The sequence below is a fragment of the Mus musculus genome, chromosome 19, assembly GCF_000001635.26.
Source record: "Mus musculus strain C57BL/6J chromosome 19, GRCm38.p6 C57BL/6J".
Lineage (NCBI taxonomy): Eukaryota > Metazoa > Chordata > Mammalia > Rodentia > Muridae > Mus > Mus musculus.
In genome coordinates, this window is record NC_000085.6 from 45088303 (window position 1) to 45112555 (window position 24253).

At 47.4% G+C, this 24253-nt stretch overlaps 1 long non-coding RNA gene across 1 annotated transcript; it reads left to right on the forward strand.

The window, feature by feature from the left end:
- The first annotated feature begins 14809 nt into the window (after window positions 1-14809).
- Gm35867 lies at window positions 14810-18102 on the forward strand. Its single transcript, XR_386749.3, has 3 exons — window positions 14810-15087; window positions 15708-16021; window positions 18009-18102. It is a non-coding gene; the product is annotated as a predicted gene, 35867 (long non-coding RNA).
- The last annotated feature ends 6151 nt before the right edge of the window (window positions 18103-24253 follow it).

Consider the following 24253-nt stretch of genomic DNA (forward strand, 5'->3'; position numbering starts at 1 on the left):
TTTCTTTGCTTCTGTGTCCTAGAAATGGCATTAGTGGGGCCAAAGGATTGGCACCGGGACTGAGTAGGCAGCTCAGCATTTGGCACAAAACCACAAAAACAAAACAAAACAAAAAAACAAAAAACAAAACAAAACAAACAAACAAAAACCAAAAACGGGGGTGGGGGTGGGGGGGTGGGGGGAGTATTTTGCTAAGCCTGACTTGACTTTTAACTTTGTTTCTTTGTTTCGATTTTGTCCCTCCTGAGGACGGAGTCAAGGGTCCACCTGCTCTTGCTAGGCAAACAGCAGCACTGAGCTAAACTCCAATTCCTCTGTCAAATTTTGTTTTGTTTTGTTTTTCAAGACAGGGTTTCTCTGTGTAGCCCTGGCTGTCCTAGAGCTTGCTCTGTAGACCAGGCTGGCCTCCATCTCAGAGATCTGCCTGCTTCTGCCTCCCAGTTGCTGGGATTAAAGACTGTCCCCCACTTGCCTGCCTCTCTTTCAAGTCTTTTTTTTTTTCCAGACAGGGAGGGTCTCTTTCAAGTCTTAAGCACATCTTTCTCTCTGAATGTCTTTCATTTGTTCTTTGACAGTTTCAAACCTGTGTACTGTGTATCTGAGTCACAGATGTTAAAGCAAGCACTCGTGGGTTCCTGGAGGAGGGCAGCCTGCCAGTTACCTGTTGGTGAATGTCAGTAAGCATTTATTTTAGCAAGCTCATTGCCTCCTTCCCTCCATCTCTCCCACCTCACCTCCTTGCTCAGGCCAGCATCTTCCCTGCTGGTACCCGAGCACCATACCTGTTACCTTCTTTAGAGAGAAAAGATTTGTTTATTCATTGTATCTTGTTTGCTTGTGTTTGTGCCTGAATGTTCCTACGTGCACCCCATTCATGTTGGTTCCCTTGAAGGCCAGAAGAGGGCATTGGGTCCCTTGGGACTGGAATTACAGGTGGGCTGTGAGCCTCCTAATTGGGTGCTGGGATCTGAAACTCAGGTCTTCTACAATAACAGGAAGTATTTTTTATTAGCTATTTTCTTTTTTTTTTTCCATTTTTTATTAGGTATTTAACTCATTTACATTTCCAATGCTATACCAAAAGTCCCCCATATCCACCCACCCCCTATTAGCTATTTTCTTTATTTACATTTCAAATGCTGTCCCGAAAGTTCCCTATACCCTCCCCCTGCCCTGCTCCCCTACCCACCCACTCCCACTTCTTGGCCCTGGCATTCCTCTGTACTGAGGCATATAAAGTTTGCAAGACCAAGGGGCCTCTCTTCCCAGTGATGGCCGACTAGGCCATCTTCTGCTACATATGCAGCTAGAGACATGAGCTCCGGGAGTACTGGTTAGTTCATATTGTTGTTCCACATATAGGGTTGCAGACCCCTTCAACTCCTTGGGTACTTTCTCTAGCTCCTCCATTGGGGGCCCTGTGTTCCATCCTAACAGGAAGTATTCTTAATTTCTGAGCCATTTTTTCAAATTCTCCCCCTTTAAAACATTTAGTTAAGCTGGGCAGTCATGGCAAATGCCTTTGATCCCGGCACTCCAAGAGGCAGAGGCAGGCAGATCTAGAAAGAGTTCAAGGACAGTCAGGGCTACACAGATAAACTCTGTCTCAAAACAAAAACCAAAACCCCAAACAAAGCAAACAAAAAACCCCCCAAACCCAAACCATGTATTTAATTCTCTATCTATCTATCTATCTATCTATCTATCTATCTATCTATTATCTATCTATCTCTATCTATCTATCTATCTATCTATCTATCTATCTATCTACGTCCTGTATGTTCCTGTATTAGTCAGGGTTCTCTAGAGTCACAGAACTTATGGATAATCTCTAAATAGTAAAGGAATTTATTGATGACTTACAGTCGGCAGCCGAATTCCCAACAATTGTTCAGTCGCAGCTGTGAATGGAAGTCCAAGGATCTAGCAGTTACTCAGTCTCACGCAGCAAGCAGGCAAAGGAGCAAGAGCAAGAGCTAGACTCCCTTCTTCCAATGTCCTTATATTGTCTCCAGCAAAAGGTGTAGCCCAGATTAAAGGTGTGTTCCACCACACCTTTAATCCCAGATGAAAGGCATAGCCAGATTAAAGGTGTGTTCCTTAACTCGGAGATTCAATCTTCTGGAATCCATAGCCACTATGGCTCAAGATCTTCAAACCAAGATCCAGATAAGGATCTCCAAGCCTCCAGATAAGGGTCACTGGTGAGCCTTCCAATTCCGGATTGTAGTTCATTCCAAATATTGTCAAGTTGACAACCAGGAATAGCCACTACAATCCACCCCTTGTCAACTTGACACAAATAATATCTCATGTTCACATGAAACAATAACAAGGTTGTAAATACGCCTAACATGATATAACTATCCCTCGTACAATCGCAAACGCATTAGTAAATTTACAATGGGCATTCATATTACTTTATAATCCTCGTTTCTGCAACTGGTTACGTGGCCTTAATTGGTATTTATAACTACCTTCCTCTACTACCCATTCTGTATTTCCTTCACCTTCAGCCAGCACCTCAGCAGGTCTTGGCTCTTTTCCTGGAGGATTGACCCATACCTTCATTCCTGATGGGTCTGCGTCCTTTGTCATCCTGCTTGGATTAGGCTGTTGTAGTTTCCCATTGACTTTAATCACAGGACATGGTAGTACTAAGAGACGCCCTAAGGGATCTCCTGCACTCCAGACATAATCTTGCTTACCACCATTGTGAAGAGGTAATCCAATTTCCCCATGGTAATCTGGATCTATCACCCCTCCTAACACTGTTATTCCTTTTTTAGCCTGTTGGTTTAAGGGCATTAGAAGCCCAAAATGACCAGGGGGAAGTCTGAGCTTCCAGTTCAATGAAATGTTTGTTGTAGCTCCTGGTAGGAGCACTCCCCTCTCTGGAGCCAAAACTTCTAAGCCAGCAGAACCTAGAGTTATGGGGACAGGAAGCAAAAATTTTCCTAGAGGGTCACTAGGAGTGATAGTAAGTGGAACTATTCCGTTTTCCACCCCTTGATTCCTGGACCCATGAATCCTGGCTATGGGTGAAACTGTACCATATATCGAGCGCTGATTCAAAGCATATACTGCCTTCTGAAGAACTCTGCCCCAGCCTTCCAAGCTGTTACCACCTAATTGGCGCTGTAACTGCGTCTTCAAAAGGCCATTCCATCTTTCTATCAGCCCAGCTGCTTCAGGATGATGGGGAATGTGGTAAGACCAGTGAATTCCATGATCGTGAGCCCACTGTCGTACTTCTCTGGCTGTGAAATGAGTTCCTTGGTCAGAAGCAATACTGTGTGGAATACCATGACGATAGATGAGGCATTCTGTCAGTCCGTGAATGGTGGTTTTAGCAGAGGCATTACGTGCAGGAAAGGCAAATCCATAACCAGAATAAGTATCTACTCCAGTAAGAACAAAACGCTGTCCTTTCCACGAAGGAAGTGGTCCAATGTAGTCAACCTGCCACCAGGTTGCTGGCTGGTCACCTCGAGGAATGGTGCCATATCTGGGGCTCAGTGTTGGTTTCTGCTGTTGGCAGATCTGGCAATCAGCAGCAGCTGTAGCCAGGTCAGCCTTGGTGAGTGGAAGCCCATGTTGCTGAGCCCAAGCATAACCTCCATCTCGACCACCATGGCCACTTTGTTCATGTGCCCATTGAGCAATGACAGGGATGGCTGGGGAGAGAGGCTGATTGTCCACAGAACGGGTCATCTTATCCACTTGATTATTGAACTCCTCCTCAGCTGAAGTCACCTTTTGGTGAGCATTTACATGGGACACAAATATCTTCACATCCTTTGCCCATTTGGAGAGATCTATCCACATACTTCTTCCCCAGATGTCTTTCTCACCAATTTTCCAATTGTGATCTTTCCAAGTCCCTGACCATCCAGCCAATCCATTGGCTACAGCCCATGAGTCAGTGTATAATCGTACATCTGGCCATTTCTTCTTGCAAACAAACTGTAATACCATGTGTACTGCCCGAAGTTCTGCCCACTGTGAAGATTTCCCTTCACCTGTGTCTTTCAAGGTTGTCCCAGAAAGGGGTTGTAATGCTGCAGCTGTCCACTTCTGGGTGGTGCCTGCATAACGTGCAGAGCCATCAGTAAACCAGGCTCTAATCTTCTCCTCTTCGGTCAGTTGATCATAGGGAACACCCCATGAGGCTATAGGTGCATGCTTGGCAGCAGATGGCATTGTAACAGGAATAGAAACCATAGGCATTTGAGCAACTTCTTCATGTAACTTGCTTGTGCCTTCAGGACCTGCTCTGGCCCGATCACGTATATACCACTTCCATTTGATAATAGACTGCTGCTGTGCACGTCCCACTTTATGACTTGCAGGGTCTGATAGTACCCAGCTCATGATGGGTAGTTCAGGTCGCATAGTGACTTGGTGTCCTATTGTCAGACGTTCAGTTTCCACTAAGGCCCAATAGCAGGCCAAGAGCTGTTTTTCAAAGGGAGAATAGTTGTCTGCAGATGATGGTAGAGCTTTGCTCCAAAATCCCAAAGGCCTTTTCTGTGATTCACCTACAGGGGCCTGCCAGAGGCTCCAAACAGCATCTCTATCAGCCACAGACACCTCAAGTACCATCGGATCTGCTGGGTCATATGGTCCAAGTGGTAGAGCAGCCTGCACAGCAGCCTGGACCTGTTGAAGGGCCTTCTCCTGTTCCAGGCCCCACACAAAGCTAGCAGCTTTCCGAGTCACTTGGTAAATAGGCCTAAGTAACACACCCAAGTGAGGGATGTGTTGTCTCCAGAATCCAAATAGACCCACTAAACGTTGTGCTTCTTTCTTGGTTGTAGGAGGGGCCAGGTGCAATAACTTATCTTTCACCTTAGAAGGAATATCTCTGCATGCCCCACACCACTGGACTCCTAAGAATTTCACTGAGGTAGATGGTCCTTGAATTTTGGTTGGATTTATTTCCCATCCTCTGATACGCATATGTGTTACCAATGAGTCCAAAGTGGTTGCTACTTCCTGCTCACTTGGTCCAATCAGCATAATGTCATCAATATAGTGCACCAATGTGATATTTTGTGGAAGATCCAAACGATCAAGATCCCTTCTAACTAAATTATGACACAGGGCAGGAGAGTTAATATATCCTTGAGGCAAAACTGTGAAGGTATACTGTTGGCCTTGCCAACTGAAAGCAAATTGCTTCTGGTGGTCCTTATGGACAGGTACTGAGAAGAAGGCATTTGCCAGATCAATAGCCGCATACCAGGTGCCAGGAGATGTGTTAATTTGCTCAAGTAAGGAAACTACATCTGGTACAGCAGCTGCAATTGGAGTTACTACCTGATTTAGTTTTCGGTAATCAACTGTCATTCTCCATGATCCATCTGTTTTCTGCACTGGCCAGATAGGAGAGTTAAATGGAGATGTGGTGGGAACCACCACCCCTGCATCTTTCAAGTCCTTGATAGTGGCAGTAATTTCTGCAATTCCTCCAGGAATACGATACTGTTTTTGATTCACTATTTTCTTTGGCAGAGGCAACTCTAAAGGCTTCCATTTGGCCTTTCCAACCATAATAGCCCTCACTCTACAGTTCAGGGAACCAATATGAGAATTCTGCCAATTTCTGAGTATATCTATCCCAATTATACATTCTGGAACTGGGGAAATCACCACAGGATGTGTCCGGGGACCTACTGGACCTACTGTGAGTCGGACATCAGTCAAAACTCCATTAATCACCTGCCCTCCATAAGCCCCTACTTTAACTGGAGGGCCACAATGTTTCTTGGGATCCCCTGGGATCAGTGTCAACTCAGAACCAGTATCCAGCAGACCCCGAAAAGTCTGATTATTTCCTTTTCCCCAGTGTACAGTTACCCTTGTAAAAGGCCGTAGGTCCCTCTGGGGAAGAACTGGAGAAAGGGTAACAGCAAAACCTTTGAGTGTCTTATCAAGATCCTTCCTCAGAGGAACCTGGCCACCCCTTCATTCAAGGGGTTCCGGATCTGCAAACTGTCTCAAGTCTGGAAATTGATTCACTGGCCGAGATTGCTGTTTACCACGATCTAATGTAGCCTTTCTTTCATTTGTTTGAGAATTTTTCTGCTTATACAGATCAAACAAATATGCAGTAGGCTTCCTATGTATTTCATTCCTGGAAACACCATGATTGATTAGCCAGTACCAAAGGTCCAAGCGAGTCATGCCATTATAAATTTCACCTCTCCTGTGCTGACCATTACTGGGTATGTTATTATAAACATTCTTTTGTCTACGCTGTCCATTATAATAACTAGGATCACCTTGTCTCCGGCGATTCAATGCTGCCACCTGGCCCTTGTTACCTCGGGATCCAACTAAACCCAGTGAATTTAATTCATCTAATTGAGCAGAAGCATCTCCAATGCTAAGATCTGGCACAAGGAAAAGGGAAAGAACAAAACCCTTCAAATGTGCTGGTGCCCCTCTCACCAATTTGCGTCTTATAGAGCTGGTGAAAGGCATATCTTCTGGACCTTCCCATTGTGGACAATTATGCTTTACACAATATATCCACTCTAGCATTGCAATTTCCCTAAGTCTTAAAATCCCTTCATCAACACTAAGCCACGGAATATCAGGCATCTCCAAGTCATTTCCAGTAGGCCATCTTTTGATAAACACCTCAGCCAACCATTCAAACAAACTTTTGACACCTTTTTTAACTATGCGAGCTTCCGTATTAAACCTAGAATCTCTACTCAGAGGACCCATGTCAATAAACTCAGCCTGCTCTAGTTTTATGTTCCTTCCACCCTTATCCCACACCCTTAAAATCCATTCCCACACATATTCACCAGGTTTCTGCTTGAATGAATTAGCAAACTCATTAAGCTCCTTAGTAGTGTAGCGAATTTCCTCATGGACTATACTTTCTACCTCCCCTCTAGGAGCCTGTTTTGCTTTGAGTCTGGTTACAGGTCTAGAAGAAACTATTGGTGGGCCGTGAGCAGACTCTGCAAAATTAATTTCCTCATGTGGGGAAGGCATTATTTCAAGAGGTGGGGCTGAGGGTACTACTTCCTCAGGTGGGGCAAACCCTTGAGAATCTGAGGATTCAAAATTCTCAGCTTCAACATGGTCTTCCCACACATCCCCGTCCCATGTTGTAGGATCCCATTCTTTGCCAATTAGAGCCCTTACTTTAACTGTCGACACACTCTGAGGCTGAGACTTGAATTTTCTCTGTAGTTCAGCCAACCTTACAATGAGAGTTTCTGTTTGATTTTCTGCAACTTGAGCTCTATTGCTACAAGAGAGAAGATTCTCCTCAAGGACACACTTAGCAACTTTTAGATCGTTTACTTGTGTCTGGAGCCTTTCGATTTTATCACACAACTCCTTCCTTTCATTCATCATTTTTTCCACAGATACTAAGAGCAGCCAGCCAGTAAAATCATTTTTCGATTTTTTCCCCATCTTGTAGAAAGCTTTGTGCACTGAATCACCTAATTCATTAAGAAAATCAAGGGCATTAGCTTCTTTAAGTTCGGAATATAGTTTCAACCATGGGTCTTCAAAATTCTCTGAGCTCCCAGGAGGGAGAGAATCTGGAGAGGTTTCAATATTTGAAAGTGCTGGTGGATCAACAAGCCAATTCCAGTATTTTAAAAGATTCATCCTTGTACTTCTGTTACTCTAGAACCACTCCTGGTACCAACTTCTGTATTAGTCAGGGTTCTCTAGAGTCACAGAACTTATGGATAATCTCTAAATAGTAAAGGAATTTATTGATGACTTACAGTCGGCAGCCGAATTCCCAACAATTGTTCAGTCGCAGCTGTGAATGGAAGTCCAAGGATCTAGCAGTTACTCAGTCTCACGCAGCAAGCAGGCAAAGGAGCAAGAGCAAGAGCTAGACTCCCTTCTTCCAATGTCCTTATATTGTCTCCAGCAAAAGGTGTAGCCCAGATTAAAGGTGTGTTCCACCACACCTTTAATCCCAGATGAAAGGCATAGCCAGATTAAAGGTGTGTTCCTTAACTCGGAGATTCAATCTTCTGGAATCCATAGCCACTATGGCTCAAGATCTTCAAACCAAGATCCAGATAAGGATCTCCAAGCCTCCAGATAAGGGTCACTGGTGAGCCTTCCAATTCCGGATTGTAGTTCATTCCAAATATTGTCAAGTTGACAACCAGGAATAGCCACTACAGTTCCTAAGTATGCACTTGCCATGGTATGCACGTGGAGGTCAAGGACAGTTTGCAGGAGTGGAGTCTTTCCTTCTACCATCAAACTTCGAAGTCAAACTCAAATTATCAGCCTTATGGATAAGCATCTTTAACCACTGAGTGGCGGCTTGGTGTCTCTGAATTCAGCTATGAAGTAAGTGCCTCAGAGAGAGGCCTGATGGGGCAGTACACCTTCCAGCCTTGCTTTCTCTCCTGCTCATCTGCGTTGTCCCTGATTCCAACACACTCCTAGCTAGTCTCAGTCTCCACGGACCCTGTTCCAGGGCTGGAGTCTCCAGCAACATCCTTTTGTGGTGGTGGGGTTTCCCAATTGGCTTCGATTTGACTGTTGACTGTCCCTTGCACTGCACACCAACTCTGAGCAGTGTCAGAAGCCATCAAAATCCAGGAACACCCAATCTTCAATCAGGAGAGGGGAGGTAAAGTAGAACCATTCAATGTTGTAAAAAACTGGCCTCAAGTCACTCCCAGCCACACCCAGGGAGCCCACTCCGGGGGGGGGTATTCAGGGAGGGCCTGGCACAAGATTCCTAGTCTTCCCTCAAGCTGCCCCCACCTGCTTGAGTCATTAGGACAAGACTCTGGAGTTCTTTATCCAGCCCAAGGGCACCTGAAGCCTCTCCATTCCTTTCCTGGCATTTCTTCTCTCACTTGGAAGTTGCCAAATGGATAGCGAGCTTGGATGGGTCTTGGTGGCCAAACTCCAAACAGAGGGGGAGGCATCCTGGCCTCTTGCCAGCATTCTGTCCATGGTAATTTGGCAGCAGAGCACCAGCTGCATATATCTGCACATCTGTTTACGCCTCTGGCTTGTTATTTATTCTCTGCCTTTCACGGGCAGCAGAGCCAGAACACACCTCAAGTCTTCCCAAGTTAGATTAACTGGGAGAGAAGGCTAGGACATTCAGTCACAGCAATCGCTGAGCCTCATGGAAGGGCCTGCCTTCTCCAGCAGCTGCTGCCACTTTTCAAAGGAACGAAGAGAGGAGGGGAGGAGGAGAGGGGAAAGGAAGGGAATGAGTGTGAGGGGAACGGAGAGGAAGAGAGGACTGTGAAGTTAGAGCCTTGGACATGTTGGGGCTGGCCAGGTAGCCTGGTCCTAGGCCTCACTGGAGGCAGCACTGTCTGGTCTTTTGAAAACAACAACAACAACAACAACAACAACAAAAACCCCCCAAAAAACAGCCGCCTGAACATTCTTTCCTGCTCAGCACTTGAATGCTTGATTTCAATGTGTGTGTTCTTGCAAGGTTGAGGATTTAGTCATGGGAATAAAGTTTTCAACAGATACTTCTGGGGAGCTTGGCTAACTGAGCTTGAGGGGTTTCTGGGGTGAAAAATTAAGGGACCAGGTCCTGTCCCTGGAATGAGGGACGAGAAGCCAGTAGAGGAGTGGCGGGAGGAAGCGGAAGAGGAATAACGGGAAGGAGAAGAGAAAGAGATGGTTAGTAAGCAGGGAAATAGGTTTTTCAGAGAAGGAAGAGGGAGGGCTGAGTGGAGAGCCTTGAGCTGCCCGTGACGCTGTCCTTGGTCCTGACAAAGTCCTATGCGTGAACCTGAACACCAGCCTGTGTGGACCGCCCTCCCCTGCCCCCAAACTCTCTGCGGCTTCCTTTGAAGGCGAACAACGGTGTGAAGCTCTACCTCATGAGCACTCAATCCCAAATTGGGTTTCTCTCCTACACCATCTCCCTTCTCTCAAAGCAACTCCCTGTCCAAGCAACATACCTTGAAGAAAGCAGACTGGTGTGGACTCAAAAGTAACCTGGACAGAGCTCCTGGAGAAAGATAAGGATTCCTCAGGTCCCAGAAGACTTCGGCCTGAGTAGTCTCATGAGATAAATGGATTGGAACGGGAGGTGGAGCTCTGTGGTGGGAAGTACTGGCCCAGTCCAACTAAAAGCAACAGTGGTACACATGCCTTTAATGGCAGCACTGGGAGTCAGGGGACTGAGGGGGCGGTGGGCAAAAGCAGGCAGTCTCTGTGAGTTCCAGGATAGCCTGGTCTACCAAGTAAACTCCAGGCTGGCCAAGATTGTTTAGTGAAACCCTGTCTCAACACACACACACACACACACACACACACACACACACACCATTTTATTTTTTATTTTTTTTTCTTTGACTTGTCCTCCCATTCTTTTGTATAAGTCAAACAACAGTGTTTGGGTTCAGTGGTAGAGCACTTGCCTAGTCATCACAAGACATTGTATCCAGCCCCCCCAGCACTGGTGGTGGGGGGGAATGTTAAACCAAAAACCAAAAGCAGGTCTGGAGAGATGGCTCAGTAGTTAAAAGAACACACTGTTCTTCCAGAGGACCTGAGTTCAGTGCCCAGTACCCAAGTCAGGTGGCTCACAACTACTTGCAACTCTATCTCCAGGGGATCTGATGACCTCTTTTGGACTTCACTGGTAGCCACACACAAGTGCACATACTCACACATGTGCACACACACACACACACACACACACACACACACACAAAGGTGTACATGTGGTAGTTTGAATATGCTTGGCTCACAGAGAGTGATACTATTAGGAGGTGTGTCCTTGTTGAAGAGAGTGTGTCACTGGGGGTGTGGGCCTAGCCATTTTTCTCCTGTTTGTCTTCGGAACAAAATGTAGAACTCTTAGATCTTTCAGCGCCATGCCTGCCTGGATGCTGCCATGCTTCCTGCCTTGATGATAATGGACCTGTAAGCCATCCCCAATTAAATGTTGTCCTTTATAAGAGTTGCCTTGCTGGGCATTCAGTGGTGGCGCACGCCTTTAATCCCAGCACTTGGGAGGCAGAGGCAGACAGATTTCTGAGTTCGAGGCCAGCCTGGTCTACAGAGTGAGTTCCAGGACAGCCAGGACTACATAGAGAAACCCTGTCCCGAAAAAAAAAAACAAAATAAATTAAAAAAAAAAAAAAGAGTTGCCTTGGTCATGGTATATCTTCACAGCCATGGAAACCCTATCTAAGACAATATATATAACTAAAAATAAAATAAATCTTTAAAATAAAAGTAAATAAACAGCAGCAACAAAAGAAACTCAATAGTAACGTTAATTTGGATCCTATAAAAATTTTATGCGTGCTTAAACAAGACTGAACAATGACAATACCAGTTAACATTTTAATGTGTGTGTGTGGAATCTTACAGGGCCCCGTCCCTAGATTCAGCGCTATAGAGAGGGTAAATCTGTCTTCCTTAAGGATGAGTCCCCCATAGATGATCAAATCCTAAATGGTCAGCTAGAAACACACACACACACATGTGAGCAACACTAAGTAGACTAAGTATTTATGTGCACGTGTGGATCTATAAGGACACATGTGTAACAATTAAAGATGCAGAGGTCACGAATTTTAGCGAGCGTCGGAACATTAGAAGAGTCAGAGGGGAGAGAGATGGAAATGAGATAAATACAGTACTCATGTGTGAAAGTCTAAAAAAAAAAATCCGTATGAGGAAATGTCATCCACCAATGATAAAACCTAAGCCAGCTCAACAAATCCACTATAGAATAGTTTTACAGAAACATAGAAAGATGACAAAAAAGAAGTAAAAATGAGATGTAATGAGCTATTCCCAGGCAGGCCTCAGGCAGATGGGGGTTTAATCAGTGAGAGTCTAAACACACGGGCATTCCAGCTAATTCAATTCCCATTCATTCATTAGAGAAAATATTCATCATCCAGAGATTACTGCACGGCCAAAACTCTGAATGGATTCTAAAGAGCTGTCAGTGGAGTGGTAGCTATGGCAGCCAGGCAGGGGTACCTACTGACGTGACCATGCCCACACCTTTGTTCCCACCAGGTCCTTTGGGAACTTTTTTTTTTTTTGGTTTTTCAAGACAGGGTTTCTCTGTATAGCCCTGGCTGTCCTGGAACTCACTTTGTAGACCAGGCTGGCCTCGAACTCAGAAATCCACCTGCCTCTGCCTCCCGAGTGTTGGATTAAAGGTGTGTGCCACCACGCCTGGCCCTTTGGGAACTTCTGTTTGCAGACCTCAGGGTCAGGCACTGGGGAGAAAGGTAAAATCAAGACCCCGTTTTTTATTTGGGTATGTCTGAGCCAAAAACCAGGCATTCACAGGGCTAGACTTTGCCCTCAACGTCCACAGCACTTCCGGGTACTCCTGTCTTTGGACTTTAATCCTAGTTGTGATCCTGAGAGCTAATGAACCATGTATGCTTTAAAAGGCAGAGCCAGTGCTTGGAGGCACATCACAGGCTTTGGGCACTCTCAGCTCCATGTCTGTAGACAGGAATCAGAGAAGAGCAAGAGATAGAGCAGGAGGACTTCTGGGAATGGTGAGATCCAGAGTAGAGATGAGAACTGACCTCAGCCACAGGGACACTTAGTTACCTGCTGGCTGCATGTTCCTTGTCTCATGGCTATGGTACAATACCCACAAGAAGCAAACTGAGGGGGGCTGGAAAGATGGCTCAGTGGTTAGAAATGTGTACTGCTCTTGCAGAGGACCTGACCTCAGTCCCTCGTGCCCATGCTGGGCAGCTCACAACTGCCTGGAACTTCAGTCTCAGGGGATCCAGTGCCCTCTTCTGGATCCTGAGGGTACTTCTTATGTGCACACACCTACTCTTATATACTCGTAATTAAAAATAACTTTTAAAAAGGGAAGCTAATTTAAAGAAAAGGTTATGTTGGCAGGGGTGTGAGGAGGCTGGTCATACTGCTGTGTTTGCGCAGTAAAACAGAGGGGTCAATGCTGACGTATGGCTAGTGTTCTCCTTTTCACTCATTTGGAGACCAGTCCGTGAATTGGTACCTCCACATGTGGGCTAAGTCTTCCCACCACAATTAACTTAGTCTAGATAATCCCACACAGATGTTCTCAGAAGATAACCTAATCTGCATAATCTCTCACGGCACACCCGGAGGCTTGTCTCTTTGACGATTCTAGATCCTGTTAAGTTGACATTGTTAAACATCACCCTGGTATAGCCTACCTTGGACTTGCCACCGAAGAGTCAGCAGTGATATGACTGGTGAACCGGTTTCCAACTTTATTTCCCCACTCACTAGCTCTGGAACCTGCTTAGTGATGGAATCTGTCTTAGATCTGATTCTGGTTTCCTAGTTTCTAAATAGGAATGGAACGGTCAGTCTGAGAACCAGGGCAGTTATGTGACAAAGGATAGCATGACCATGGAAGTTATATAATTGTTGCTCTGCCTTCTTGCTTAGAAGGAGGGCCTCACAGGACAGAACTCATATATAAGGTACCAACCAATGAACCAGCAAAGCGTATTTCATACTGTAGGGGCTACAGATGTGGCTCTGTGGTAGAGGGTGTTTGCCAGAATATGCAAGGACTTGGGTTCAAACTCTAGCACTGCCAAAAACATCTATTAAAATACTAACAAAATCTTCTTCTCAAAGAATTAGCTTACTCAATTGTTGGCTGAGTCATTCTGAAATGCACAGGGTAGAGAATGAGAAAGTAAAGACCGGGGGCGAGATAGAACCTCCTGGGCACTGACAGAGGTATTGTTCGCAAACAGTCAGGCTGGGAACCTAGCAGGGAGAGCCATGGTAGATCCTCCTATTCTTTGGAGTTTGCTTGGTGAGGAAGAGCCCAGACCCTTTTAAGGGCTCATCTGAATGGGCCAGACCCATGGAAAACAGCCTCCCCAGTTTAAAGTCAACTGATCAAGGACTTAGATTACATCTTCTAAACCCATTTCCAGAGGACGTAGATTAGTGTAGACTGCACAACCAGGAAATGTCTGTAAGCTACAGAGTGTCTCTGCCCTCCTGCGTTTATCTAGAAGCTTTGTCTGGTCTGACAACGAAACAAAACAACAGACCACCAGGGGAAATTTTGTGTGACCAGTAGCAGACTAGACTGTCTTTGAGAAAGTTCCTGATACGCAAGAATCATTCGGTGAAGGTCACGCAAACCCATCTGTCAGGAATTCCACTCCCGCAGGAAGCCGAGATGCCTCTTAGAGAGTAGAGGCTAGAGAAGGGTTGGTCTTTGTTTCCTTTGATCAGAAATCAGGCTGTGTCTTGATGGGGCTCCTCCAGTTGGTGGTCATGGAGGGGATCCTGAAATTAACCAGCACTCTGAAGACCCCTTGCTCTGGTTGTTGGGGCCACCAGAGTCAGAGCTATAGCAGCAGGTGATAAGAGTGGCCTCAGTGACCAGTGGGGCTTCAGTAGGCAATTACCCAGCAGAAGCTGGGAACTGACAGGGTAATTATTAGCTTCTAATTGCAGGGCAAACTCAGGCCGGGATCTTCCTCTCCAAAGCAGAGGGCATTACTATTTGCATAGCAATTAATTACTTTGGGAGCTACAGAATTTAATTACCCACTAGTCCGCAGGAGCCAATAATTAAATTACTCTCAGAAACAGGGTATTTATTTCCCAGTTAGATGAGCAGGTAGCTTCTACCTTGGGGAGTGTGCCTGGGTGATGACCCCTGGCATGATGGCAGGGCTTTGGCTTGAGGGGCACAGAGCAGCATCCTCAGTGCCCAACAGATGGACACCCAAGCATCCATGGTTAGATGGCCTCTAGAAGCTTGGGACCATATGGCACCACGTGCCTACCACAACCCACAGTGGGCAACCACACACGTGAAAAAGAAGTAGGCAATGAGACTAAAGAGAATCCTTGGGCTCACTTCCCCATGGTCATTCCGTTTAACATCTTCAAATGTATAAGGTTGTTAATGCCTTTTTTAGGACTATGTGCTTTGGTCCTCTGTGATTCAGAGTCCATCTGGAATCTCTTCATGGCCGCTGCCTCGCTGGCACGGGCTTTGGACTGAAGCAAGCTTAGGACAAGTTTGGGTTCTAGAGAGCGGCAAGCAGAGTATCTGTTCGGACATCCCTTGCTGATGTAAGTTTCCAAGACCCTGAACTAAGTCTGATGTCCCTAGATCAAAGCATCCAAAAGGCCGTATGTTGCCAAGAGCGACATGAGCTAATGAAAAGCCCTCGGCTCTGAGAGGATCTGCAGGCTTCCTGATTGACACTGACCCACTGTAGCCCTGTTTCTCATTTCGTGGTTAAAAACAAAAAGTAATTGAGAGGTGTAGAGGAAAGAAGGAGCTGAGGGGATAGGAGACCATCAGCAAGTGTTTGAGTTGGCTTACCGTCTAGAGACCTCCTGTCCAGTCGGCCTAAGAAAGCTGAGAAGCTAAGCCTGTCTAACTTCCACTCTCCCTCAGCCCCTCAGACTCCTCCTCTTCCTCAGGGATCCTCCCTGGCCTTCTGAGGGTTAGGATCAAGGAGCCGGGAGGCAGCTAAGGTGAGACACGTTTCACCTCCATCTTAGAGGCTCAGCCTGGGGTCTAGGATCCCAAGGTTGGAGGTGACTTCTGCTCAACCTCTGGGTAGCAAAGCTGGTGTCATGGCCTCTGAGGAAGGATGGGAGTGGAGCGCTCACTTCCTTGTTCTCTCCCTTCACCCTGGTGAGGGTCATTAACTTCAAGGTGACATTTTTTTTCTTCTGTCTAGTTTTAGATGTGACTGCCAGACTCCTGCTGGTCTCAGGTCCAGAGCCCTGGCCGCACCCCCCCCCCCTTCCTCAACCAACGTCTTACCAGTCTTCCTCAACCAACGTCAACTCCCAGGGCTGACACCTTGGAACATGGCCTCTCTCAAGCCTCAAGCCCCAAGCTGAGCTCCTGTCCCTACCTCAGGCAGGATCTCACGGATGCTTCTAATGAAGTTCTCTCCGACTCTGTCTGAGCACCCACCACGCGAGGAAGGAGCTGCGGCCGACGGCCCTCAGCCCCGGCTGCTGACAGCAGCGATCCATCTCCATCACCGTAATGGCGTCCCCATTAATCGGCCATAAACTAATAAAGCAAGCACTTTCCACCCCTCAGCCCCCCCACCCCAACTTCATTAAGTCTTTAGTACATTAATATGTCTTACTTAGTGTCAGCTAAGCCTCTTTCTCTGTTTGGGGTGGAGCTTGATAGGGTGGGCATCTCACCCGGTGGACCGGAGACATGACCCATTCCCGGGCCTGGGCAGAGGGGCTGCTGACTCAGGACCACCCACTCCTCCCCACCTCCTCCCCGCTCCAATTGCTGCCCCCTTGGAGGTGTCTGATAACTTTAGAAAGGAGGAAGGGCATGAAGAATAGAAAACACGGGAGCAAGACGGGTAGGCAGAAAACTGAGGACAGGGGTCAGAACCGGAAGAAGGGAGGAAGAGGGAGGAAGAATGGGATGCGCGGGGTGCGGGGGAGGGGAGGGGACCTGGGAGGGGGGAAGAGGAGGAGACGGGATGGGGGAGGAGCCGCACACCTCCAAATTAAATTTGTGATTCAGGCATCAGATGGGCCGACAGCCAGAGATTAATTCGAATGATCGAGTTATAAAGAGCGGGAGGCCTGGGTAATCAATCTTGCAGCTGTCAGGCTGACAGGCAGGAGTATTAACCTGGCGAGACGGCATGTACAGAGGACTTCATTTCACTCGCCCCAACCGCGTCCCTGACCACCTCTGGCCCATCTCTCTAAATAATAATAATTGTGGCTGTTAACGATGACAGAGACAGGGTGAAACCTTCCTTCCTGAAGCTCCCATCTTTTGCTCAGCTTGACCTGACCCTCCCAGGAACTAGAGCTGGCCCCAGCTCTTGGCTCCCCTTTGAAGGAGGGGACTCCAAGGAGACATTCAGACAGGTCAGAAACAGGGTGAGGAAGGTCCTCTAGGATAAAGGACACCACAGATCTCTTGGGAAGAGTTGTTTCCACCCAGCGCCTTCCTTGCCAGCCAGGTGTCTTAGCCTCTCAGCTCCGGTAAAGGAAACTGGGGTCCAGAGGGTCCGAACCAGTCTTCTGGGTGCTAACACTTCTGACCATGCATCCAGGCTCTGGGTAGGGTAGCTGAGGGTCCATCCCTGGCACGATTCCCTGGACTGCAGCCCTGTTCTTCCTGGCAAGCCACCTCCTCCCTCCACTTCACTCTGCTTTAGCCTGACAATTCCAGCCCACACCTGGGGGTGGGGTGGGGGTCCCCCTGCAGAGACTTGTGGAAACACCATCCCTAGGGCAAAGAAGGGCTGGGTGGGGTGGGGGTGCCGCCTTGAAGTTGACACCTCTCTCAGCTCCAGCTAATTTTCACATCCTTCAAAGCTGATGTCTCTTTCTCTTTTAGCTCCAGGGAAAGGAAGAGGGAGAGGGAAGGAGGGAAGGAGGGAAGGAGGGAGAGAGGAAGGGAGGGATGAAGGGAGAGAAATGAGTTGAGAAACAACATGACTACATGTTTGGGAGTGGGCCAGGGCCTGGTCAGCTGTCTGAAGTGGTTGGCTATAGGCATATGTTGGGGGTGGGGAGGATGGGAGAAGAAATGAGGCTAGAGCCGAGGTGAACTGATATGAACCCTTCCTTCCTCAGTAAGAACCAGGCACAGGGCTGTGGGCCCTGTAATAGTCTAACAATGCTATATATGTATTTTTACAAATTAAATATAACAATTTGTTTGGAGGCAAACTAGCCTTGGGCTCATAGCCCAGCGTTGCCATGGTTGCTGGGATTAGAGACATGTGCCTCAGTGTCAGGCCCTAACAGTGCTATTTATTAATTTATTATCACAATTACTACTAATCCAGGGACCCCTGCCTCCCAACAGACAGCAGTTCTGTAACACTAACTCCAGCTGATTGTGTTCCAAGGGTCAGAGTCCTGTTAAGGGCTTGCTGTATAATACTATTACTAGGTTAGTATCCCACCCCACCCCCATCCCCACCCCCACCCCCAAAGCCCTGTGAAGCTGACTCTATTTTTTTACTCCCATTTTACAGATGAAAATCTCAGGCCCAGCTTGGTTGGGAAACCTACTGAAGGAAAACCCTATAGTTAGAAAACAGAGAGCCAACATATGCTCCCCAACTGGAGTCTCAAGGTAACCTCACTTTCCCGGGGACCCCCAATTTCACCCATGTGGCCCCAGAGCTTCTTGCTGCTTGATTCTGTCTCCACTCAAGGTTATCCAGACATCTGCGCCCTTTTCCAGGCACAGTGGTTGGGTAGGGGGTGCTTCTGTTTGCTCGGAGGGTGGTCTTGGGGAACCTAGCATCAGAAAAAACTTACCCTAGGCAAAGAAAGGAGTGGGGGCCATTCCCGGGTAGACTTCCCAGTGCCTAGCCCTAGAGTCACCCCAGGGAGGAGCATTTGACCCCTGTTTGAGCCTTGGCCTCTGGGGAAAGGAGAGGATGCTTCATAAAGGCAGGCAGGGGCTGACATCGCCCACCTCCTCCAGGTTGGAGGGACGCCACTCTTTGTAGGTCAGGGCTCAGCTGGGTCCGGATGTAGACAAGCCTAGAGAAAAAGCTCTCATTTCCACCCCTGACCCCCTGCTGGGACGGTACTGGAGGGGGAGCTGTAGAAGTTGGCTTGGCTGAGGTGGTAGCAGTTGGGAGGCTGGAGCCAGGCCAGCCCCTCTCCCGGTCTCCCTGGGGCTCATTTCAAGTGGCTTCTTCCAGGACTGTCCTGCTTGAGGAAGGGAATCGGGAATGGAGTCTTTTTCCAAGCAAGGGATCAAGGGTCTCCTATCCTGGGCCTGCCCCCTTGCTCAGGGCAGACACTGATTCTCCTCTGTCAATCTTAGTATTTACTTCTTATCTAGGGCCACAGCCAAGCAAGAGGCCCAAGTTCCTGGAGATGTTCTCTGGATCACCAGTGCTCTGTTTAAGGTAGTTCTTTTTCTTTTCTTTCAAAGAGGTGTGTGTGTGTGTGTGTGTGTGTGTGTGTATGTGTGTGTGTGTGTATGTGTGTGTGTGTGTGTGTGTGTGTGTGTGTGTGTGTGTGTGTGTGTGTGTGTGTATTTAATATATGTGAGCACTCATTGCATGTACACCTGCATGCCAGAAGAGGGCATCAGATCCCAGTATAGATGGTTGTGAGTAACCATGTGGTTGCTGGGAATTGAACTCAGGACCTCTGGAAGAACAGACAGTGTTCTTAAGCACTGAGCCATCTCTTCGGCCAGAGGGAAGTTCTTGAACCTAAAATGAGATGGGTGAAGAGGCTCAGCACTGAGAGTTAAGGTGCCTTGTTTTGTTTTGGGCAGTGCTGGGGATCAAGCCCAGGGCCCAGCTCATGCCATACAAAGATTCTACTGATGAACCCCAGCCCCAGCCCCAGTATTCAGGTTCCCTTTCTTTTTAAAAAACATTTTAATTAATTTTATTTTTGATTATGTGTATGGGGGAAGCAGTGTGAGTGGATAGGTGGGTATGTGCAGGTGAGTGCGGGTAACTGCAGAGACCAGAGGAACTGGAATTACAGTAAGCCACCTGGTGTGGGTGCTGGGAATTGAACTTGGGGACCTCTGGAAGAACAGTATGTACTCAGCCGCAGAGCCATCCCTCCAATCCCATATTCATTATTTATTTTACTTACTTATTTATTTTTGTTTTGTTTTGTTTGGGTCTCTCTACATATCCTTGGTTATCCTGGAACTCACTGTGTAGATCAAGCTGGCCTTGAAATCACAAAGATCTGCCTGCCTTTGCCTCATGGGTGCTGGTATTAAAGGCATGTGCCACCATACCTGGCATGTGTGAGTGCATGTGTGTGTGTGTACACGTGGCATGTTGTGTGGCATTCAGAGGACAACTTGTAGGTTGTAAAAGTCTCTCCTTTCACCTGTATATGGGTCCTGTAACTCAGGTTGTCTGGCTTGGTGGCAAGTATCCTGATCCCTGAACTACCAGACTCCAGTCCTAAGGGTTTGACTGTTGAACTGGGATGGCCAGTCTGTTTACCTTTCACTGGCTTCATTGGCCTTCTCTTTCACACAGGACTCTATAGTAGGCACCGAAGTGACCATGGCTCCTTGTGCTTTCTGCCCCATCCCCATCAAGGCTCATATGGAATATGGACCCGGCGGCCTAGGCCTTCAACCCTTCTGCCCCATGAGGCGGAGACAACATGATCTCAAGCCCAAAACAAAAGTGAACCACGTAGTGAGTTCAAAATCAGCCGGGGACCTTGTCTCAAAATACAGGGATTAAAAAGGTTATAGCCCAGAGGTCGAGCACCTGCTTAGCAAGCACATGGCTCTAGGTTTGGTGTGGAATCAGAGCTGGGAGCTTGTCACATTCCCACGATTGTCCTCGTGGTATTTGTAACTTGGCATCTCGGCGAGGGGCAATAGTTCATTTTTATCTCTGCCTCTTGTTTTTTTAGGACAGAGGAAAGAGAGAGGGGAGGTGTGTGTGTGTGTGTGTGTGTGTGTGTGTGTTGTGTTGTTTTGTTTTAGACAGAGCCTCACTATGTAGCCCTGGCCAGCCTTAAATTCACAAAGATCCACCTACCTCGGCCTCAAGGGGAAATCTCTCAGATAAGCCACAGAAAGCACCTACTTGATGATACTTGCTGTTAGCGCTGGGAAGATGGTTCAGCAGGTAAAGTGATTGAGGGACAAGTCTAAGGAGCTGAGTTAGGCTACCGAGAACCAAAATTTCAAAACCAGATGCAGGTCTAGTGTGCTGATGCTTGCCATTAGCCAGAACCCTCAGGAGACCAGGAAAGGGAGGCTAGCCTGGTCTGCAGTAAGTTCCAGGTAAACTGGGGATGGGGTGGGGGACAGTTGTGTCTGTTTGCATCTGCAATGGCTGCACTGGGACAGGAGACAGGCAGATCCTTTCAGCTCACTGACCAGCCAGTAGAACTGAATTTCGGGGAGGGGGGTGCTGGGGGCTCCAGGTTCAGTTAAAGGCTTTGTCTTGGGAATCCCAAGCTAGCTGATATTAACTGGTTGAATTAAGTGAGCTCTGGGGTCATCAGGAGACTCTGCCTAGGTTTAAAAAAACAAGTGGAGAAAGCGCTTGAAAAAGACATCCAACATCAACCTCTGCTGGCCATACACACTCATGTGAACCCATATGCACACAAATACGTGCACACATATACATTTTAAAAAAAGAGAGAGAGTCTTTGTCTCAAAAAATACGATCAAGAGCAATTGCAGAAGACAGCAAATGTTGACCTCCGGTCTCCAAATGCTCATGTGCACATGTGCACAGGCCTGCATGAACACATGCATACACCCCACACAACCACAAGACTGGTTATCTTCGTGTGACTCTGTTTCTTCATCTGAAAATTGGGAAAGGGACACCTGCTTCGCTGGGGTGTGGTAATGGGAAGGGCCTGGGAAAGGCCTGGAAGAGCCTGGAAGAGCCTGGAAGAGCCTGGGAAGGTCTGGGTGCTATATAACTGTTAGTAATGATCAGCAAGATCGGGCAGCGCCTGGAGTATCAGGAGGGTGTGGGCTGGGGGGTGACATTCTCATCTCTCTCGGGTGTTTTTTTCTCTCTTCCCAGATCGCCCATCCTACACTCTGGGGCAAGCCCAGGCAGAGACCTTCAACTTGAACATTCTCTGCTCTGAGGTGCTCTTGGACAAGAAGAATATCCGTGTGCTGGACGTGGGGTATGCTTGGGGCATGAGTGTGCTACACGTCTCTGTTTTGAGAGAGGAGCTACTTGGATATCAACCAGACTGGGTTTTTTTCCCCCCCGCACGTGTGTGTGTGTGTGTGTGTGTGTGCGTGTGTGGTGTTTGTGTGTGTGTGTGTGTGTGTGTGTGTGTGTGTGTGTGTGTGTGTGTGTAGGCAGTGGCTGGCACCAAAATGCTTGCTGATTAATCTTTGTCTTCAGCATGCCCAGCTTCAGTCCCTGGGAAGCTCCAGGCCCGAGCTGGTGTCCAATGGGCCTGAGGGGGCAGAATCAGGCCCAGGAAGATGGATTTCCCTGTCCCTTTGGCTTGTGCCCAGCAGGGAAAGGGGGAAAGGCTGTTTCATTATGTTTAATGGGATTATTGGGGGGGGGCAGTAGTCATGGGGCATTAGCTGCTAATTGGGTCCATAATAAACTTAATAAAGCTCTTATGGTCTTTGCCATTAAGTATAATTAAGGGGGTACTCCGTGGTGAGGAGGGGGTGTTAGCAGGGAGTGGGCACAGGGCTCTCGGTGGCAGAAAGGTGTTAGGAGCAAGTGCTGAGGAAGCTGGCAATGATGTCAGAGCTGGGATCCCTGTTGGCTTTCAGAGCAACCCCTGGCTGGGGCCCCCAGCATACCTTCCGGGATCTGGAGTGGGCGAGGTGGACAGGAAGCAGGGTGCCCACATGTACTGCCTGCACACGTCCTGAGTGGAAGTTATTCACTCCAGCCCATGACACTCCCTTGAAGAAGCTCCTATCTCTGTGGACAGAAGGCAGGAAGAACATGACTCTGTTTCCCAGTCTGTAACATGAGATCGATATGCTGTGGTTATCCAGGTGCTCTGTGATGGGAGAAAACTATGCAACAAACCAGAGACCTCTCCTTTGTTCTCCCGCTTTTCCACACTTCACTTTGTAGTCACACGGATGGGATACATAGGAATGCTACACGCCCTCCTGTTGGGTGGGCAGAAGCATGCAGAGACTCCCGCCCGTGAGTCCCTGCTCTTGAATTGGGGTTTGTCTTAGAGATGCGTTTATATACTTGCACATGGAGTAATGTGGTTTTGTCCTTCCTTCCTTTCTCAGAGAAGATGGCGTTTTTTATCTGATTTATAAATTTCTCTTTTCATTTCTATTTGTCTTTGTAGTCTTTTCTAGGGAGCACCATAGCCCCCCCTCAGTCTTTGGCCACTTGGTATTGTTTGCTTTTGTTTGAGACAGGATCTTGATATGTAGCCCAATCTGGACTTGAGCTTAAGATCTCCTTGCTATCTTACAGGCCCACCCGACACTGGGCTTCTGGACGCTTGACGTTCTACAGTAGAGATGAACGACCATTTATTTAAACAGTTACCTAGGAAGAAGCACGTAAGTTTCTTCCAGAATTTTCCCACTTGGACATCCCATCTTTTTTTTTTTTTTTTTTTTTCGAGACAGAGTTTCTCTGTAGCCCTGGCTGTCCTGGAACTCACTTTATAGACCAGGCTGACCTCGAACTCAGAAATCTGCCTGCCTCTGCCTCCCAAATGCTGGGATTAAAGGTGTGTGCCACCACCGCCCGGCCACATCCCATCATTCTTGTGTGGTCTTTGAGTATCTGTGTATTTCCGCAAGTTAGAAAACTGAACAGTTGAGTTGACGGGTGTATGTAGTCTGTTTTTGTATACAAAATGAATTTGCTTTTGAAGGCAAACCTTATAAAGTATAAAAGCATATAATGAACCAGAGAACTTAGCTTGCATCTACCACATGCCCCCAGTTCTTCTTCCCACAGGCCACCACTGCCATATTTGGTAGGATTTATTTTCCCAAGGGTATTTTCAAGGGCTGGGAATGCAGCTCAGTTAGTAGGGCTCTTGCCTATCCTCAGCACCACGTAAGCCAGGCTTGGAGGCTCTACAAACCTGTGCTCAGGAAGAGGAGCCAGGACAATCAGGAGTCCAAGGTTATCTTTGGCTACCTAGAGAAAATACTGAATTTGAGGGCCTCTTGGGATATATAAGACTCTGTCACAAAAGAAGGAGGGTGGGCAGCTGGAGGGATTGGCACAGAGGTTAAGAGAACTGGACGTTTAGCCAAATAACCCAGGGTTCAATTTCCAGCCCCCACATGGTGGCTCACAACCATCTGTAACTCCAGTTCCAGAGGGTCAGACACCCTGTTCTCACCTCCATGAGCACTGCATGCAAGCGCTTCATAGACACAAATGCAAACCAAACACCATAGACATAGTATATTTTAAAAATTATTTTATTTATTACAGTCCAACCATTGCCCCCCTCTCCCGGTCCCAACTCCCACAGTTCCTCATCCCATTCCTCCTCCCCCTTGCCTCCGAGAGGGTGCTCCCTCCCTCCAGGCATTCTCCCACTGAGGCCAGACCAGGCAGTCCTCTGCTATATTTGTTTGGATGTAATATGTTTTTAAAAAGCAGCTTAACAATAACAGAAATCAAAGGTATTTGAGTGCCTTTTTTCGCATAGTTTTCTTTCTACCCGCAAAAGGTGGCATTCTGACCTCTGTCCTGTATCTTTTTTTAATCTACATTTTGCTATTTAGATATCTTTTTTTTAAAAAAGCATTTATTGATTTAGT